The 21,412-nt window shown below is 38.6% G+C and overlaps 1 long non-coding RNA gene across 2 annotated transcripts; it reads right to left on the bottom strand.

Moving 5' to 3' along the window:
• Window positions 1-6,147: 6,147 nt before the first annotated feature.
• Window positions 6,148-10,447, bottom strand: LOC141634539 (uncharacterized). Of its 2 annotated transcripts, XR_012539267.1 has the most exons (6): window positions 10,216-10,447; window positions 8,943-8,995; window positions 7,971-8,100; window positions 7,616-7,759; window positions 6,775-6,873; window positions 6,148-6,354 (listed from the first exon to the last, which is right to left on the bottom strand). It is a non-coding gene; the product is annotated as an uncharacterized LOC141634539 (long non-coding RNA). The 2 variants fall into 2 exon arrangements; XR_012539266.1 differs by having other exon boundaries at window positions 6,775-7,759.
• Between the last annotated feature and the right edge of the window lie 10,965 nt (window positions 10,448-21,412).

The following is a 21,412-nucleotide window of genomic DNA, read 5'->3' as shown; positions in this document are numbered from 1 at the left end:
TTGATAATTTTGTAATCCGGAGAAAGGTACTAAAATTATTAATCGAGAATAGTGGACGTAGGCTTTGACGTGTGAAGCTGAACCACTTCAAATATCGTGTGTCATTGCAATTTTATTTATTGTTCATTTCATTACGTTTGTAATCATTTAGTTAATTAGTTAAAGTTTAATCAATAAACTTTAAGTAATTAATTAAGATATAAAATAAAAAGTGAGCATAAGTTTTTAAATACTCAATTCCCCCCCCCCTCCCCTCCCCCCGAGTATTTCGACTTGGATAGACACTTTAATTGGTATCAGAGCCTCGTGCTCTTGATTGCCTAACCGCAAAGAGGCTGATCCGTCTATCTTTATTTTATTTTATCTATTTTTAATTCCGTTACCTTACTCGTGTGAAATGGATTCCAAGTATCTTAAGTGTCCCGTCTTTGATGGGAAGAATTTTGAACTTTGGAAAAACATGATGACACACTACATAAAAGGACATGATTGGGAGTGCTGAACGATTATTAAGAATGGACCACACAAAATTTTGGTCGCATCTTCGGAAGGCACTACCTATGAGAAAAAGGAAGAAGACTATATTGAGGCTGATTATAAGAAGGCAGAGAAAAACTCGAAGGCGATAAGCCTGTTGCAAAACGGCATGACATCGACCGAATTCGATCGTTTTTCTTCTTGCACTTCGGCCAAGGAAATATGGGATGGTCTTGAATTGGCCAATGAAGGAACGCCAGCTGTTAGAAAATATCGTATTGACTTGCTGATTCAAAAATACGAACTTTTTAAAATGGAAAAGAATGAATCACTCGATAGCATGACAGCACGATTTTCTACCATTATTAATGAGCTTAAAAATCTTGGTAGAACGTTTAACTCCGAGGATATTGCTAGGAAAGTACTTAGGAGTTTGACAAAGAAATGGCGTCCCAAGGTCACGGTTATGGAGGAAGTTAGAGATCTCACCTCTCTACCTTATGCAGAACTTATTGAAGCTCTTATGGCTCATGAACTCGTCCTGGATGACGATGAAGCCAAGTCCAATAACACTAAGAGGATGGCTCTACAAGCTTCTACTAAGGAAGATGTCGATGCTGAAATAGAGGACTAAACGGTTCTGTTTGCTGAACGATTCAATAAAATAATTTTTAGAAATAAGCAAGCAAAATCATTTAATAGCAACAACAAGTCCTATAATAATAAAACTTCTAAGTCTAAGAATACGTTTGCTAATAGAGGATGCTTCAAGTGCGGAGAATCCAGTCATATGATTAAGGATTGTCCCACATGGGAGAAAATTAAAGACAAAGCAAAGCGTGAGAAGACTAAGAAAGATTTCAAACAAGTAATGATGGCATCATGCTGGGGATATCTTGACATGGAGGACGACGAAGGATCTGAAGAAGACGAAGTTGCTAATCTATGCCTAACCAACGTAAGCCTTGACCTATTTTCAGACAATGATAAAGATAGCGTGGACTCTTATTGTTGTTTTCTAGGAGATTCAGAAGAAGAAGAAGAAGAAGAAGAAGAAGAAGAAGAAGAAGAAGAAGAAGAAGAAGAAGAAGAAGAAGAAGAAGAAGAAGAAGAAGAAGAAGATAAGGAGGTAAGCTATCTTGAACTTAAGAAAAGCGTTAAGAAATTACCTAAGAATGCTCTAATTGAATAATTTGAGTAATCTCTTGATAAATATCATGAACAAGATTTGGAGTTAAAAGATTTAAAAGAACAAATTATCGATATTGCTGAAGAGAATCATGTCCTTAAAGGCAAGGCCAAGAAGCTCAAATCTAAAGTTACAGCCAATATGGCTACAACTTTAGATGTGACAAATGCAGAGAAAAAGGCTCTTGAGTCTAAAGTTATAGCTAATGAAGCTATAACCTCAGATCTGAAACTCAACATTAAGCATCTTCAAGCCAAGGTTACAGCTAATGAAGCTATAACCTTGGAAATGAGGAAAGTCAAAGAACTTCTTGAGTCAAAGGCTACAGTTAGAGAAGCTGTGATCTCAGATCAAAAGAAGGAATTTGACTCTCTAACTCAGCAGTTAAAGGAATCTAAAACCGTTCTTTTAAATACAAAAATAACACATACTGAGATGGTACGAGTTCTCAACGAGAGATTTCAAAACTTGTGTGACAATTATGAAGAGACTCATCCTCCCAAGGTTGTTGAGTCAGACCATTCCAAATGCGATAAACAGATTCAGTCTTTAAAAGACTTACTCTTACATGCTAGAAAGGTCCACGAAAAGTGGGAAGGTATCACACGTGTCCTAAACTTCCTAACTGAGCAATCAGACAATAATATGAAAATAGGATTAGGACATGAGTGCTATGGTCATAGAGACCACTCTAAATGCAAATCATCTCCTTCCGAACAAGATTTCAGGAAGAGAAAATATGACAATCTACCAGAATATTTGATTTGCAATTACTGTGGTCATACGGGTCATATCCAAGAAAACTGTGTCAAATACGTTCAGGATTTAAGAAAAGGAATCAACTTTGTTAAAGCAACTGAACTGTTTTAGAGGATAATAACTTCCCCCCATCTGAACCTAGTACGAGTGAAGAACGTAACAATGATCATTGTTGGTTCTATGATATGAGCTTTGACTTTAAGAAGGCTACTGAATCGAAACAGTCACCTAAGTCTAAATAGCCTTTCAAAACTAAAGCTCCCCCAAAACAACCTGAAAGAGCACGTCTTAAAGAACCCAAAACACAACCAAAGACGGTTCCCAGACAAGCCTATTCGTCTCTAAAACAAAATATTTTTAGACAAGTTTGGGTTAGAAAATATCTAGTTTTTAGAGTAACTAACGTCAAAGGACCCACCTTAGCTTGGGTACCTAAAAACTGTATCTAATCATTTTGCAGGTTGTGGTGAAAGAAAATAATCTATGGTACCTTGATAGTGGATGTTCAAGGCACATTACTGGAGATGTAAATTTATTTCTTTCACTTGAACCCTTCGACAGAGGTAAAGTTACATTTGGTGACAATAAGAAGGGTAAGGTTATTTGTGTTGGTTAAGTTGGCATATCCTCTTCTCATGCTATTATTGATGTTTATCTTGTTAGTGGTCTCAAGTACAATTTACTGAGTATCTCTCAATTATGTGACAAAGGAAATAATGTTGTTTTTTATTCAGATTCCTGTCGAATAATAATTGAAGGAACAAGTAGTGTTGTGCTTGAAGGACAACGTAAAAAGAATGTTTATATGATTGATTTAAATAATATTCCTACTAACTCGTTCACATGCATGAAAGTTACAACAGATGATCCTTGTCTTTGGCACAAAAGATTTGCTCACATTAGTTCAACTACTTTGAATAAATTAAAGAGATGGGATTTGGTTGAAGGACTTCCCTCAATCAAATTTGATCAAGAAACTTTATGTGACTCGTGTGCTCGTTACAAACATGTGAGATCATCGTTCAAACCTATGAGAATGGTAAGCATCAATGAACCACTAGAACTCGTGCATATAGATCTATGTGGCCCAATGAAGGTAAGAAGTACAGGCGGATCCAGGTCTGTCTTCGTTCTAGTTGATGATTACTCTAGATATGTTTGGCCAATCTTTCTCAATTCAAAAGATGAAACTTTCGAAGAGTTTTGTTTAAAGCTATAATCTTAAAGCTTAATTTATATAAAAAAAAATACGTACTTTAGTCGGTTAGTAATAATAATGTAATAATATTAGTTTCCGTCTTAAGTTAATATAGACTCGAGACATTATTCCGTCTAGCTATGGACCGTCACATTTCCACTTGTGAGACTAATCTTTTCTAGACCTATCATATATTGACAACACTCACTCTCTTGCACTCTTACTTAAACAATTATTATTATTATTATTATTATTATTATTATTATTATTATTATTATTATTATTATTATTATTATTATTATTATTATTATTATTATTATTATTATTATTATTATTATTATTATTATTATTATTATTATTATTATTATTATTATTATTATTATTATTATTATTATTATTATTATTCTAAACCCCACCACCCGTCATCCCTTTTCCCCTTCTCGAAAGCTCACCTGCAACAAACAAAAATCAAACATAAAAAACAAAATCAGACAGTGAACCAAATCGCCATCCCTATGCGAGCTTCAAACCCCGATTTCTCCCCGATTTCTCGACCAAATCCGATAATTTTTATACCATTCTCTTCCCTTTTCCTTCCTCCTCCTTTCAAGGTAAGAAAGTCTTGTTTTTGTGGTGATTTCACTTTGACCCGTCTCATGAAAGTTCTGATTTTTAGCTCCTTTCTCTCGTTTTCTTTCCTCTAGCTGAAGAAAATGAAGACCCGGTGGGATGCTCGTACATTTTAGATGTTTTCCTCGGAGTTTTGAAGGGCAAAAAGGTAACGGTGATAGGTTACTCGACAAAATGTTGAAATTTCTGTCTTTTGTGTTGTTTTATGTGCTTTTGTTTGATAAATTTTGCCCCTTTTTGTTTTTCTATTTTGCGTGATGGTTTCTGTCTCAAATGGTGGTTGAAACGGGCTGGCTTTATGCGGCTTCAGTGACCTATTTTACATTACGGTTCTCGAGTATAGTTAGGATGAATTAAAAGGTTATTATTCGGGCTTAGTAGCGTCTTATTTTTGTTTCATTCCTGTCTTAAATTCCGTCTTAAAATTGTGCTGAGATGGGACTGTTTTGACTCGGTTTAGGACTGATTGAGCTCTGTTTTGGTACCAGTTTTGTGGTGCAGTTTTATGCAGCCTTCAGACTGTTTTGGGACAGTCGAAATTGAGGCCGTATGGACTGTTTTGGGATGAGTACGTGGGGTGTTTAGGACCTATGGTGGCTCGATTTTTGGAGCTGGGTTGCTGGCTGTTTGGCAGTCGTGGTAGGGTTGCGAGTGGGCTTTTTGGGACGTGTCATTGCAGGGATCCAGGACTGTTTTGGGGCATAAGAGTGACTGATGTGGGACGGGTTTTCTATGCATTTTTGGGACCGTTATAATGCGTTGAGCAGGCTGTTTTGTAGACTGGTGAGGGACTGTGTTAAGGCGGAAATTGGGTGTGTCTTTAAGTCAGGTTCGCAGGTACTTCGGGACGATGCATAGTTGGTTTATTCATAGGTTATGGTTTGAGTAAAGGAAATTTATGTGGGTTGTATGCATTTCTGGGTCTGTTTGGGACGGGTGTGTGAGGGCTAAAGTAGGTTGTTCCGACTTCGTTCTTGGACAGAAGTGGACTGGTGTGACGCGATTTTCTGGGTAAGAACTCGGACTGTTTTGGTATTCGGTTTGGCCTGCTTTGGGGACTATTTTGGTGGCCTGTTACAGCCTATATTGTGGCCTGTTTTGTTAGTCTATTTGGCCTGCTTTTTGGTCTGTTTTTGGCGTGTTGTGTGGTCAGTGTTTGGGTCGGTCATGGCCTATTTTGGTATTCGGTTGTGGCCTGTTTTGACGATCTGTTTAACCTGCTTGTGGTGGCCTGTATTAGCTTGTTTTGGGGCTGCCTAGGCAGTGGCTGGCCGTGAGCTGGGCAGGTTGGTCGCGGCTTAGTTGATCACGGGGTTGGTCACATGTGGAGCTAAGCACAGCTTGTGCAGTCCGCTACCCTCTTTCTTCCTTGTTCTATGCTTTCTAATGTCGTATTTTATGCCTTGAACATGCCTAGTAACTCTTGGTTCATCTATAAATCATAATGTGTGCTTAGAAATGGTGAGAATCACTAGTACTATTAATGCAATTGGCATCGGTTATAAACAGTGATTGGCATCGGTTCCCAACCGATGCCAATGGCATTTTTTTGAATTGGCATCGGTTCATGAACCGATGCCAATTTACACATATTGGCATCGGTTATTATTCAATTGGCATCGGTTCTAACCGATGCCAATTTACACATATTGGCATCGGTTGTACCAGAAAAACCGATGGCAATTTTTGCATTATTGGCATCGGTTGTAACTTAGGAACCGATGTCAATCATCAATTACAACAATAAAAAAAATTTCTGCCTAGCCAATAAATAAGTTATTGGCTATAGAAATTCGACAATAATACCTGCATTATTTTATTTTCTAAACGCTATAAAAAATTCGACAATCTCTTTATAAATTGAGCAATCCAATATTCATAAGTTCAATACCAACAAATCCAAATCCAATACAACCATTCAACGAATTGTATCCAGCAACAAAATCACATACATATAAACCCTAACTATTCGAGTATCTAGATCAACCGTTCACTACATCATATATAAACCTCAATTAGCTGCTTTGCTTGTGATGTTGTCATGCATGTATTGCAGCATTTGTTCTTCTGTGACACCCTATGTATTGCAACATCTGGTATTCTGTGACACCCCCTAAAGAATATTATTGGTGTGTACACAACTTTAGAGAATAATCAAGTAAAAGAGATTAACAATGCTTGTATTCCTGCTGGCCTCGTTTTTTTTACTTAACTTTAGTTTACTGAAATCATTTCAGTTTAAACGATTTTGGTCCAAAAGAACAAAAATTTTTGAATTTAGCTATTTTGGGTTGTGTGTTTTTTTGGGTGCATTGTGGTTTTAGCAAGTACTAGGAGTGCATTTTTGGATCTAAGAAACTAATTTTGTTGGTGTGTATAATTTGGGCCTTAACCACTAAACAAAGATTTTGATTAACTTAACACAAAAACTTATATGCGACTATTTTTTTTATACCAGCGAATAATGAATGCGTTTAAGTATAGTTGATTTGACAAGCTAGTTTGAGATTTGTAATCGTACCAAAAAGCACCATTTAGCTCAGCCACTGCTTCTTGAATTGTGTGATGTTCAAATGTAGCAAATGCTATCCTTACATCATATAGTTGTACTTACGAACACCTGTAAACAACAAGAATGGAATTAAGCAAAGGAAAAACTCTTGGCAAGAGGAAATCTTGGGAACCAACTGCCCAATCCCTCCTAATTCGAACTACACGTACAATTTCCAGCCTAAGGATCAAATTTGGATCCTACACAAGTACACATACTTCCCATGTACAGGAATGGAATTAAGCAAATGATTTCATTTTATCATGTCTTAGATACCTACTACTATCAGCCGCACAATTTCACTCTCCTCTCCAGTACACAGTCTCCCTCTTTCCCTCTTCCCATACTCACATCCCCTTTTACTAATTATAATTACTCAAATATCGTAATTTCATTCTCTCACAAGAACTCTCCTTCGAATCCTTTTGAGTCAAGTTTCTTAAGAGTGCTAACATTAGGCCGAAACGAGGCAGAATAGAAGGAATAAGCTGTAGTTGAAGAGCATAGACAATCTTAAAAAAAAAAACAAGTGTCAGCAATTGAGGCATAAAGTGATAGTCATCTTACCATTTTTGAATTTTTGATTGACTGCATATCGGAAAGACGTCCAGATAACTTTAAAGGTTGTGATACTTTTGTTGCTAAGATAATCGCAAAGTAACAATTCATATCATTCTATCTGATAAAAAGATAAAATAAAACAACCACCACTCAATTCAATTCAAAAGATGTACAATACATAAGGTTATCAAATTGAAGACAAACAATACACCATCAAATTGAAGTAAGTATATAGGGATTAGCACAAAACCTTTCTGAATTCAACATCCAAATTGTTAATAAGAGTTTCTTGGGCCTTGACCTTGCCAGTCAAAAGAGGCGTCTCCTTCTTCAGATGACCAATAATAAGGGCATGGACTTTTGCTGCTCGAGCGCGCTTCACAAATTCATTAACCTGAAAAGAACAAACAACATTTTATTTGAGACTTACTCTTTGCAAAAAAAAACATACTTAGTATAATGCAGCAAATTCTTAGTGACTACAATCTCTGATACAAGCCTGCAAGTTTTAACTTAGAAAACCTGAACATATCACAGACTAAACAAACGTGCACCAGCACTGTTGGTTGGATCATTCTTAGTGTGAGATAAAAATTTAAACTTACTCATCGATTACAAGCATTCTTTGGGATGTCTTTAAGATCAGTTATCAGATCGTTCTGTTCTTTTATGAAAAGGTCATGTCCCAATGGACTAGCAACAGCGCTTTCATTTGGAGGCACATCATTGAATGAGCTGCATATTAAAAATACATTTCAGTCATCACCAACAACAATAATATAGCCCAAATGCCTTAAGTTCACTCATAATTGGCGGAACAAGGTTGTCAGGTGTACACAGTCTTACGACTATATAACATGTGATGCTCGACCTCGGTACAAGGATCTGATATAGGTAGGGATCCGAGTGTCAGATCCTTAAAATCTCCAAATCAAGGACACATTTTTGCAGGACCCAAACTACCATTATGTAATCACAGGTTTCAACAGCACAAAGAGACTACTTCTGGAATCTGGATGACCCATAATAAAAAGTACATAGAGATCGAAGGGCGGAAATAAGAAACTGAAAGGGAAAAAACTACTTAGAAATGAATAACATGTTTCTTGCTTCTCGAGTAATTTTTTTTACTTAGAAATCTTTGAATTTAATGAGCAGGATTATGCAAACAACCAAAATTAAAGATCAATGATAACAAAACAAAAATTGCATTTCCAGTGTAATTATTGAACCTGAAATACACAACACAAAAAAGAATAATAATGGTAGATTTTTAAATAAGTATACAATGAAATTGAAATATATTTCACGAACTTGGAAAAGCATAAGGCACAAACAACTAAACTGCTCCTTAACGAACTTGAAAAAGCATAGGGCACAAGTATAAGGCATAAACAAAGCTACCCAGTCATTAAGGGATACACCAGACACCCGCCCACATGGCTACCAACACCACAATCTCACCTAAATAATATCACTTGCAATGACGGTTATTAATAGTAGATTCGTAAAGAAGACACAAACACATTAACATGCTAAAACGTAAAGAAAATGTAAAATCGATTTAAAAATAAAACCTTATATCCTCCATTTTTTGAATCCTCCCTCAAGCTGCGAATGGTTTTTGAACCTGCATCATATATCCATTATTAGAGTTAAAATTGAAAACCTTGGAGTAAGATATTTAAACATCAAATCTAAGCATCATAGTTTTTATAAGATGCGGGGATATGTAACTTAACCCCAAAATATCCCTCCTATAACAATTAGAACATGAACTCGGAGGTTTTAACTAAACAATAATTTTTAGGTCAGTTGTAAGACAAAAGAAACCAAGTGAAAGAGAAGCATAAGCACTAAAGATTTAGCACCTGTACACAAATAAAGCACCAGACATTATGTAAGCCAAATCCATAATGAATATATGAAAATAGGCGGTAAGCCAAATCCATAATGAATATATGAAAATAGGCGATAAATGCCCATGAATAAATTAATGCATAAGAGGAACGGAATAGGCTAAGTATATGAAGAGAACTAGAAGGAAGTGATGTCCAGGTTTGATCTACCTAGATTAGAATAATTGCTTTCAAAAAATAGTAGTACAGCATATAAAGGGCGTCTAATTTCAGCCTTTAAGGCCTCTTATTTCAGTCCACCCCATGTATACAAATCTTTTAAAAAAAACACTACTCATATTTCATCACACAAGTACACAGCTTACAGCTATTACAATAAACATGAATAAGAGTAGGATATGACCATAAAAACCACAAAGTACTACTGTCACCCTCTCCGGAAAGGAAAAAAATCATCAGTCGAAGATGATTATAGTTGATGGTAAATGCCTAGTGAAAATGAGATGCTTCAACATATACATGTAATTTATCTAGTAAAACAACAAAGGCTTTGTTTTACAACAACTATACATAGAAAGAAAATTAAACAGATTAAGAGATAGATGTAAGCCTAATACCTGATTTATCTAGTAGAACAACAAACACTTTGTTTGAAAAACTGAACCAATCACACAGTAAGTTCACGTATTTGATTAGTTCCACAATAATACAAGTAAAATTGTACAAGATTAAGAGATCGATGTAATAAGCCTAATACCTAAATAAGATAATGCAACAACCAAATTTGAATTGAATAAAAGACCCCAAATTTCATAAACCCTAATTATCAAATTATGTCAATCTAATCCGAAGACCTGAAATAGAAGCAAAGAAACAACAATAATAACATCAAACAACGATTTAATATAGTCGATTTAGCATAAAATCATTCCAAAAGTGACTCACAACCCCCAACAAAATTAATTAAAATTATACAAAAGGGAGATTATACCTATTATATCGAGAAGGACGGAATGTAGGAGCTGCAGGAGGGCTGATATTAGTATATGTATGTCATTTGTGGTGGTGGGGTGTGCGGAGAAGAGCAAAGCAACCGGTGTGCGGTGTTGCTAGCCGTCGTGGTTGGATCAAGTGTTGAAAGGTTGTAAGTGAGAGGATGGAGTATATAGATCTGAGTTTCTATGGTTTTTTGTGTGCGAGGAAACGACTCATTTAACAGCAGCTCTAATTTTACCCTCTATGATAGGAATACAATTGGCATCGGTTTCAATTGTACAACCGATGGCAATTCCTAAAAATACACTATTGACATCGGTTCCTTAGTCCTAACCGATGCCAATATCACATTAAACAGCAATTGGCATCGGTTTTAATAAGAATCGATGCCACTGTGCCGATGTCAATCGCCTTATTTCTACTAGTGAATGTGGATTATTTACAGTTTATCTCATGCTTTATTATAACTTAATTCGTTAAATATCGTTCATTCATATATTTGTCTCACATTAATCATAAATGTGGAATTTATTATTTATTCAAGTCAAAATTTGATGAAATGTCTTATTTACCTATAATATGAAATTTTAATCCGTTCATTCTCATTTATTTATCGCATCTCAAATATGAGTGAATTATTCTACTTGTTTAATTAAATTGAGTCTTTTATAAGTAGTGCTTGTTTTGCTTATTATAAATGGTTCATCTGTGTTTATTTACATTTTTATTCAAGTGACAAGTATTGAGAATTGAGTCGCTAATCCATGTTTACGAGTATAACTGGACTTGGATGTCTTACTTGAATTATTATCGGCTCATTCATTATTAGTTTCGTTCCAAGTTGATTCGTATCGCTAGGTTGAGTCGTATTTTTTTTATGATAATGCCTTTATGCTATGCCGTATTGCTTGACTTATCTTTACGCCTCTTTCGGACTGTCCTGCCATTGTGGGTTTAGCTCATATCTTCAGCCTCTTTCGGACTATCCTGCCGATTGTGGATTCTCGATTTTCGATCTGTCTTCGAGTCTTGGATGCGGACTGTTCTACCGCATGTCGAATCGGGAACTGTACTGTCCCGAGAGTCTGGCCAGATTTAGACTAGGACTGAGTCTTGGGAGTACCATTGTCGTCCTACCAGGGGAATTATATATTGATATATGAGTAGTAAAGGTCTTGGTTGGTTATAGATATTAGAATTTGTCTTTCTTGTGTTGTTTGTCTTGGTCCTATCGGATACTAGGGGTGAGCTATAAGCCCTCTAGTTGCGATATGATCGTCGGGATTGATGTTCCCATCCGTTCTTATGGTGAGATGCAAGCCATAAGTATGAATGTGACATTAGTAGCCACGTCCCGTGCAATGTGTGCTAAGTGGTTTTCCAAATAATGGCTACGGTTTCTATTCTTGTAATTTGCATTGGTTGATCCCTTAATTAACTGTTTCACATGATTCGGATTCTAATCTCATATCTATGTTGTAATTCCTTGAAATGCGTGCTTTAGCATAAATTACCGTATTCTTATCTTTCATATTATTTAATTATTTCACATAAATAATGAGTCTCCATTATGCTTATATTGATCTATCGTATTCCATCTCATTTAATTGACATGTTTAAATATATAAACTTGATGTTCATATCTTTTGTAAGTATATTACATGATTTATCTAATTGAGTTCTTTGTTGTGTTCATTTTGACATTATGTGGCTGGGAGAACCTTGAGTTACTCCCCACTGACTGTGGCGTTCATGTTTACATGAATGACAGGTACTAGTTGGTGCATCTATGGTGTGAAGATATGTGTGAGCTAGTGAGCACTTTGGCCTAGTAGTCGTTTTATTAGGATTGATTAGACTCACCTTTTATCGTATTGTCATTCGGGGGATATATTTTCCCTCACATTGACTATCACGTTTGTATAATTTAATCTCTATTTCCGCAATCTTTATTTGTGTTTTGGATTTTAATGAACCCGCGCTTTAAATTTTAAAAGTTTCAAAAATTTCCTAAATTCCCGCTTTAATCTATTAGTTGTATTTTCCGCGTTATCGCGGGGTGTCATGGTTGGTATCAGAGCCTATGTTGCTCCCGACGCACCCATGTGTACCCCAAATTTAAACCTGAACTTGACCTTAAATAATAAATGAGAGATGGGTAGACTTAAGGACCTAATGTGGTAGTCTGTATTGTGTTTGCTCTTTGTTAGGTTCTAACATGTTTGTTGATTGTTGTGCTCTTCGATCGACATACCATGAGCTTACCCGTGTCGCGATCAAGACTTGGGGCCTATTTCCGGAAATTGAAGATGTGTTCCAACTTTTGGAGGATGCTCCTACTTTCTTGAAGATGTTCCTCGTTCTTTGTGTACCTTACCTTATTCTCTTACTTCTTGATGCTTACTTCTCCTTCTAAACTCTCTTTTCTTTTCCTTGGAAGTTACTTTTGTACCCTCCCAACTTGTCCTTTGTTCCTCGCTAATCCTCTCTTAACGCCTTTTAGATAGTTCTCTTTCTTTTGTGGAACGTTAACCTTGGTTGGATAAATTGACTTTGTAGAGTTTGTTTGTCGTTGACCCATAACCCTGGTTTTGAGAGGTTGTGATGTTGGAAAGACTTAGGTAGTGTCGTGAAACATACTTGGTGATTCTTATACCTAGTTCCTTGGTAAAGTGAGTATAATTGAGAGGTGGAATTCTGTGTGTTAAGTGTGAGTTGCTTATGATACTAAGGTTATGGAACTGGTCCTTGTTGTTTATACTTGGAAGTTTGAGTTGAACTTGAGGTTAGCATAGTCGGTATACTTTTGTGAGTGTTGTGATGATTACATAGGAACCGGGTTAGGTGAGAGTTGTTGCTAGTTTTGGGATCTCATTTGGGTATTCACTTTGCGGTAATGAGGATTAGTAGCCAGAGTTCTTGAGATGTAATTATAAGTTGTGATCGATAGATGTTGAGCTAAGGTGAGTTAGATGTTTTGGGTGGTTGTCTTGTGATTTGGAGAATGTCACCATCTATGCTTTAGGCTTCGAGAGTGTAACAAGACCTCTTTGGGATGATAGATTGTGCAAAAGGACTCTTGAATTGGGATTTTGATTAAGGGTTGTGTCATTTTGAGAAACTCATGGTCGACACTAGTTGGATATGAGTATAGCCTTGACCTTGATCTCGTGGAGGTTGTTTGTGGATGTTTGAGGATTTAGAGTGGTGAAGTCACACTTATAGCGAAGTATCTTATTTCAAGGAATAGTTTAGTATGAAGTAACGTAAGTGATTTGAGGGAATCCTTCGGAGTGTTGTGGTTATATGTTTTGTGGTTAGGAAGTTTTCGGAACCGCTTAGAATGATGTTGTTGTTTGAAATTTGCGTACCTGTGTGGACAACACCCGTGGGAACTGCGTCCGCGGGATCCACACTAGGCATAATCGACTCGAGGTTCTTTCGAATCGAATTAAGACAAATTAGAGTCGCCACCAAGTTTTTTGGGAACTTGGAACCGTTCAAGTCAACTTTACACCTTTCGTCGAAAAGTATAAAGCCAAACGACTACGAGTGATTAAAGATAAAGACTTGTACCCTATATCACTCGATTTGAATGACTCTCGTAATCCAGTGGTATTTAGACGGATCCACAAACCATAGATCTTGAGTAAGGGGTGAGGGTACGTGTTAGGAAGCCCATAAGGACACCTAACCCCGCCCGTCGATAACGGCCTCTACTAAGTCAAGTATCGGATTTCAAACAAGGTCGTAGCTACTGCGATATATGATATGCAAACATCGTTTTAAAACCCTAACATGTGAAGTTTCTATGTCGATTTAGATGCAACTAAACTAACTTTGTCAAAGTTGTAATTTAGCATGTGGGTTGATTGATCTAACAACATACAAAGCAAACAAGGCTTAAGGGGAATGGGGGAGCCGTTGGGATCTACCCTATTACAACCCAGGCATTTCATGCCGACACAACGAGAATTTAGAGATACAACTCGATCTAAATACAATTGCTATATACGACACCAAACACGACACATGGCCATTCGGCCTAGGAAAACGTGCACAAAGGGGTGGCCCACGGTTTACATAACTCACGGCCTTGGGTCACTCCTCGTAATGCGTGCTTTCGCTTAATCTTATCGAATTAGACATTGGGTCACACACCAAAGCATGCTTTAGCATAAATCGGGCCATGTTGCTTTAAACGACATGCGATTTACTACGCTCTTACATGAATTGGAGCACAACTATCTAACCAAATAAGACTAAGGTTTTTATAAATCGATTGACAAGACCCAAAAGAAAACTAATTACAAGTGAATTACAAGAGACGACTCGATAAGCAAAAGGTAATTACAAAATACAAACCAACGATGAATAAACGATATAAAGATGAAGCAAGAATGACAAAAGGTACGGCCAAGTACACGGCCCCAGACACGGCCACTCTAGTTCCTAGGTTAGGTCATTAGGTTAGATAGATTTGCAAAGCGATATAGGATATACATTAGAAATTGATGATAAAAGAGGTCAGAAGGCTTCGCCTAAAACCGAGTGTTCTACACGGCCTAAAAGGGTCGAATTAGGTCAAGTTCGCTAATTAAGTTAACTCGTCGAGTGTTAATAATAAGGTGCTAATCACGCACTCCTATACTAGCGAGAAATTAGGTGAAAAGAGAGATGCATTCAATTAGGTTATAGAATTGTTGGTCGATTTTAATGCTTGTGTCGAAGCACCCTAACATGTCTAATCAGGTTATTTAATCGATCTAAATTTGTCTAAACGAATCATATGTTAACAAACATGGGTCAAACTAACATGAAACGGGTCCTAGGGTAGGTCGAATTGAACGAAACAAGCAAGGGGTCAAAAGCGAGGAACGAAATTAGGATTCGTTTTATTAATGCCCAACCTTGAACACGAGGATATGTAAATGAGATGGAGGATACGACCGACCGATGTGGCGGATTTCTTTCCCATCTCAAGTCAACGCGGGTGTTCGTGGTGGTACTTTAACTCATACTCGGACTAAACTAGTTTCATAGTTAACGATATCAAACGACAAACAAAACGATAAACAACGTAAAACGAACAATAAAAAACAAACATAAAAGAACGAAATAAAAAGGAGAAGAGGAGGATTTGATGCACCCTCAACCTACATATATCGTTGACACCGTCTTGGGTCGTAATAGATCGTAGATTTTATCTCGAGAGGCCGTCGTCGACGAAGGAACAAAGCAACAACACGTTTTTTTGTAAATCTGGACAGCAACTTTCAAACTGCAATTTCTCACTCGTTTCACGGTGAAAATTAGATTTAAAAGATGTTTTGAAAACTAGAAAGAGAGGATAAAAAGTATCTTAAAACAAACCACGCTCGTTATGAGTTATTGGGCACGAAAAACGAGCACAAACAGAACTGGACAGACAGGAAATGCCGCGAAAACAGAGTGTATGACACTCTGTTTTTCGAGGGGATTCGTGTACTCTCAAGGTCAATTTGGCTCGTGAATATTTGTCTAAGATGTAGATGGATGTTATAAGATTAATTAGGAACAATAAACTCTAATTTTAATGGAGATTTGAAGGGAGAACGAATGGTATTTCGAGAGAGACACAAACTGTTTCTCAGTTTGGATGTCTCGGTTTTGTCGAGAGTTTTGAGAGGCAATTAGGGTTTGTTTTTGGATATTAATGCTGGTGAATGACGGTAATATGTATGGAGAACTTAGATGAATGAATGTATGGTGGAGAGGAGGTATTTATAGGGAGTTAAAGTAGGGTTTAAGAGAGCAACAAGCAGTCGGGCTCGGTTTGCATAGCTGCTGTCCATCAGCTATTTCGTTGGGTTTTTAGGGTTTGTATGGGGGGTTTGCTTGGTGGTTAAGCTAAGGTAATATGGGTAGGATACTATAGTATGGTTTAGGGTTAATGGGCACGGGTTTAAGTGGTTTTTGGAGCGGGTTTGAGGCTCGGGTTTGGGCACGCAAAACAGGGGATGAGGCCGTGTTATTTGCGGGCTGTTTGCGGAGTGTTTGGGACGGGTTTGTGGAAAGGTTAAACAAAGGGTTTGGGGTAGGCTTCAGCTAAGAATCGAACACGGGTCATGGGAGAGGAGGTTGGGCCGAAAGTGCGTCGAAAATCGAGCCCAAATCAAGTCGAAAACGAGCTCAAAATCGCGTATAAAATCATCGTAAAAATCGAGTTCTTCAAATACGGTTTATAAACGATATAAATTGATTTTTCAAATCAAATAACTAAAGAATGATTTTTCAAATCAAAAATATATTTTATTTTCAATAAAATAAATTTAAGAAAATAAATTCAAATTAAAACAATAAAATGAATTCACTTTAAAAAAACATTTAATTTAAATATCATTTAAATTAATAAAATACTTCGTTGACAGCGCTCATTCTACATCGTAAAACGAGCCCAAATAATGACAATGACAACTAAAGAATACATGTGTCTTATCATCATCGGGTGTTTGTCGGGTTCTCTATAAATTCCAATATCGACGGATACGGGTATCTACAGAGCCCCCACTTTGACTGACGCTTGGACAAGGCGAAAGTCAAAGTATACCCCAGGTCCCTCTCGACCTGAGGATTCTGCGAGTATTTTATAGTCCATTAGACTTGCGTATATAAGCTCGCCAGCAATAAGAAGATATCATACCTGAAACTTCGCTGGGGATTGACTCTTGCTTCTGTTGTGTCAAATTATCGTCGTTGGTCATCGACCCATAAAGTTGCATATATGATGGATTGAGCCTTATCCTTAGGCGCCTACGTATCCGTTTCTGACGGAATCAAACCCGCGTCGTAGTTCGGCAACTGCTGACGCATGCTCAAAGTTTATCATCTGCTGGCGTTTGTCCAAAATTCATCATCTGCTGGCGCTTGTCCGAAATTCATCATCTGTCGACACTTGCCTAAAGCTTATCATCTGCTAGCAGGTGCCTAAATGGGACGGGACTTTCCGAGGAGGTTGCCGCTGCTTTCATCATTTGCTTTCAGCTACGGAATTCTTCCATTTCTTACTCTTGTAATTGAATTGAATTCTTGGTGGATGTCATCCTTTATATCTTGATAATGGTCTCTGAAACCAACGGCTTCAGAGCCCCCAGTTTGTGATGGCTCTAAAGTCGAAGGCTTTAGAGCCCCCAGTTGAAGCATATCCTGCTATATTTGAAACATAGAAAATGTACGAGCAATAATCATCACTTAAGCACATTTGGATCATCGATCTTGAAATTGGATCATTTGAAAGATTGGGTCATCGACCCGAAAATTGAATTTGAAAATTTTGAATAACTGGGCCATCGACCCGAACTTTGAATTTGACATCACTTGGAATGTTGGGCCATCGGCCCTTCAAAAATTGAATCTTGAATTTTGAATTTCGAAGGATTGGATCATCGACCCACAAAGATTCCACTACTTGGATCATCTATCCACAATTCGCAAAAAGTTTTTTTTGGAATTTTGAAAATTTTTTTGAAATCGAACTTTGATGGGTGAGCATGAAATATGACTCAGACACTCTGTATGACTTGTAAACAACATGGGCGTAGCCCGCTACCGTAAAACAAAAAAAGAAAATAAAACCGTAAGTGTGCACGGGTTTTAATTCAAATATTGACTTGCTGGGGATATAAAGGTAAATTGGCCAATCCGGCGCACCCAAAATGCGATGACTGAGCGAAAACCCGACGTATCGTGCTAAAGACTGGCGCGAACTGGGGTTGGACCTAAGATGCACGCAACCCAGGGCCCACACGGCTAAAAAAACGGTACCCTAGAGGTGTCACCTTAGGTGCTGCCTTTCTCTTATACTTTCTATATATAAGGAAGAGTTGCGTTGCAAGAAACAAAATTTATTCTGCTTTCCCAAACTGGTGCAAACAAAATAAATTATTATGAATAATCTAGTGAGTGCTATGCGAGCATGGGAGGCGGACTTCACTGTCGCAGAGAGACAAGAATTAAAGACCGCTCAACTGGCGCAATTACTTCCCTTACGCCAGATCCGCCTTCAACCTGCTTTGTTGGAACACTGCCTTAGCTATTGGGATCCTCGTAACCATGTCTTTGCTTTTCCTGAGGGGGAGATCTGCCCTTTGCCGGAATAGTTTTCTGCCCTAGGAGAGTGGGATGCTGAGGCCGTACCGGCTATACCGAAATTTCATTCGGGATGGCGCGGAATATATCTAGACTGTCTTGGCCTCCCCAGGACGGAGTCTGAGGATATAGTCACTGGTGACGAAGTCAACCTTCTTGCTATTCATCGAAAATTTTGCATCTTGCGAAACAGTACTTCACTGCCAGCGTACTGCCGCAGTACCTCGCCCGTATGCTGACTATGCGTGCTAAACGGTATGAAGACGAGCATCCAAATGACCTTGCTTATTGGCGAAACAAGATGACAGAAGAAGGAGGTCGCCCCCTTTGCTGGTTTATGCCTTGGCTTTGCCTCAAATCTTTTACTATCCTTTCGGAGGATGATAAGACCAGGCGTTTGCAACTACTGGGCTTGGAACGGTCTATTCACATTTACCCCGACCGCTTTCTGCGTCAGATGGGCCGTAGACAAGTAATTCCCAAGTGTGAGGCTGTTCTGGGGCGATCAAGAGAACTAAACTCCCCTATGTGTTATGATTGGCTCGAAAGGTGGCACCAAAGGCGTCTTTGGTACGTGTCTGCGCGCCCTCCGACTACCTGGGTATCCCTGTCCTACACTAAGTGGCTTAATGAGAAAACTGACTCAGGCAAGGATTTGTGGCGGAAGGATGAGCTTGTCGACATCAAATATTATGACAAAGGCGACGATCGCGACTTCTTCGCTAACGATCTTTCGTCGCATCCTGGACTGAAGCTAAAACCGAGAAAACTTCTAAGACTGACTCACAGGTGACAGGTGTGTGGAAACGGTTGGGTTCAAGAGCACATTCGGGCTCAGCCCTGGAAGGAAGACTAGGCCCTCGCTTGAGTGTAAAAGATAGGCTGGGCCCTGGGGAGGAAATGATGATCCCTCCTAAGAAGTGTGCTAGACAGAACGCGACTAACCCTCCTCCGCAGGAGCCTCGGTCACGTGACTCAAAAGGCAAAGGGAAAAGGAAGATGTAGGAGCCTTCGACTCCAATCTATTATTTAATACTACGACTTATTATTTGTGTCTGGTTTTTTTTTTTTAAGGTTGTAATGGGCATCGCCCGATTTCAAAAAGACTTACTATTTATTAAAATTCCCAGTTTCTGCATAAAATTTCATTTTATTAAAGGAAGGGTCGGTTGTACTCTTATAAAGAGCTGCCTACGTATCTGTTGTCAACAGAATCAAACCAAGCTCGTAGTTCCACAAGACAAATGCGCTACAACTATCAGTTTATAACGCACAAAAGGCAGCGAAGCAATAGTGTCGCGGCTTAGACTCGCTCGCAAGCACTGCAATTCAAAATTTTATTTTACGACATTGAGAATGATTTCTAAGGATAATATTTCTTCAGTTGATCCAAATTCGTCGGATTCGCGAAGTCGTTTCCATCTAGATCTGTTAGTCTGACTGCGCCTCTCGATAATATTTTCTTTACCAGGTAAGGACCGGCCCAGTTCGGCTTGAATTTTCCCCTCAGGTCGATTGGTAGTAAAGCGCGGACAGACTTTAGGACCAAATCCCCATCCTTTATTCCTCGAGGCTTCACCTTCCTGTTAAATGCTCTTTCTATCCTTTTCTGATAGAGTTGAACATGGTGTAGCGCATTTAACCGTCTCTCGTCGAGCATGACCAAGGAATCATACCTAACCTGCAGCCAGTCAGCTTCGGGAACCTGACTTTCTAACAGAATTCTCAAAAAAGGTACCTCTAATTCGACAGGCTGAACTGCTTCCATCCCATATGTCAAATAGAACGGAGTTGCTCCCGTGGCTGTGCGAATAGACGTCCTGTATCCCCATAGTGCGAACGGTATCTTTTATGGCCGTTCGCGATAATTGTCGGTCATTTTTCTGAGACTCACAGTGATTGTCTTGTTAGCGGCTTCCACCGCGCCATTTGTTTGAGGTCGATAAGGTGACGACTTGTGGTGTTTGATTTTATACTTTTCAAGTATTACAAAGATTTCGACACTGGAAGTGAGTGCCATGGTCGCTAATGAACTCGTGCGGCACCCCATATCTGCAAATGATTTCATTCTGAATGAACTTTGCTACCTGCTTCGCCTGTAGCACTTTATATGATTTCACTTCTACCCACTTCGTGAAGTAATCGATGGCGACAAGCATGAAACAATGCCCACCTGTTCCAGACGGGTTGACCTTTCCGATAATTTCGATTCCCCATGTTGAGAAAGGCCACGGTGATGTCAAAGTATATAACAGTGATGGCGGCACGTGTTGTATATTCGCAAAGATTTGGCAATTATGGCAATCTCTGACATATTTGCGACAATCTGTCTCCATCGTGGTCCAATAATACCCTAATCTCATGATTTTACGAACTAGCGTATGGGCATTCATGTGTGGGCCACACTCCCCGTCATGGACTTCCTCAATGACTCTTTTTGCAGTTGATGAGTCTATACATCGCAGAAGGATAGTTTGCGCGGTCTTCTTGTACAACTGTCCATCATTGGTTCTAATGAACTGAGCGGCTAGCATTCGAATAGCGCACTTTCCGCGGTTATCCATGTCGGGTGGATACTCTCCCGATTCTTTAAATTTCAGAATAGCTTGATACCAAGGTTCAGCCTCTGTTTCTTTTGTGTCTCCGATTACATTAACGTAAGCAGGTGATGATCTTCGTTCGACACATATTGGCATAGTATCCATATGATCAGGTATGTTGATCAGAGCAGCTAGCTTTGATAGTGCATCAAAGCAAACCTGGTTTTCATCTCGGGAGGTGCACGTATTTGACATCGGCGAACAACTTTTCTAGTTCCTCTATTTTCGCTTGGTACGGAGCCAGGCTATCGCTTCGGGTTTTCCACGTCCCGGCAACTTGATTGATCACTAGTGACGAGTCCCCATGTACTATAAGCTTTTTGATGCCTAACTCGAGAGCACTGTGCAGACCGAGTAGGCACGCTTCGTATTCGGCCGCGTTATTAGTAACATTAAAGTCCAACTTGATCGAAATGGGAACATGTTCACCTTCTGGTGAAATGAGTAGAACTCCTATCCCGTATC

Source organism: Silene latifolia, chromosome Y, assembly GCF_048544455.1.
Source record: "Silene latifolia isolate original U9 population chromosome Y, ASM4854445v1, whole genome shotgun sequence".
Classification (NCBI taxonomy): Eukaryota; Viridiplantae; Streptophyta; class Magnoliopsida; order Caryophyllales; family Caryophyllaceae; genus Silene; species Silene latifolia.
This window is presented reverse-complemented; position numbering and strand designations above follow the sequence as displayed.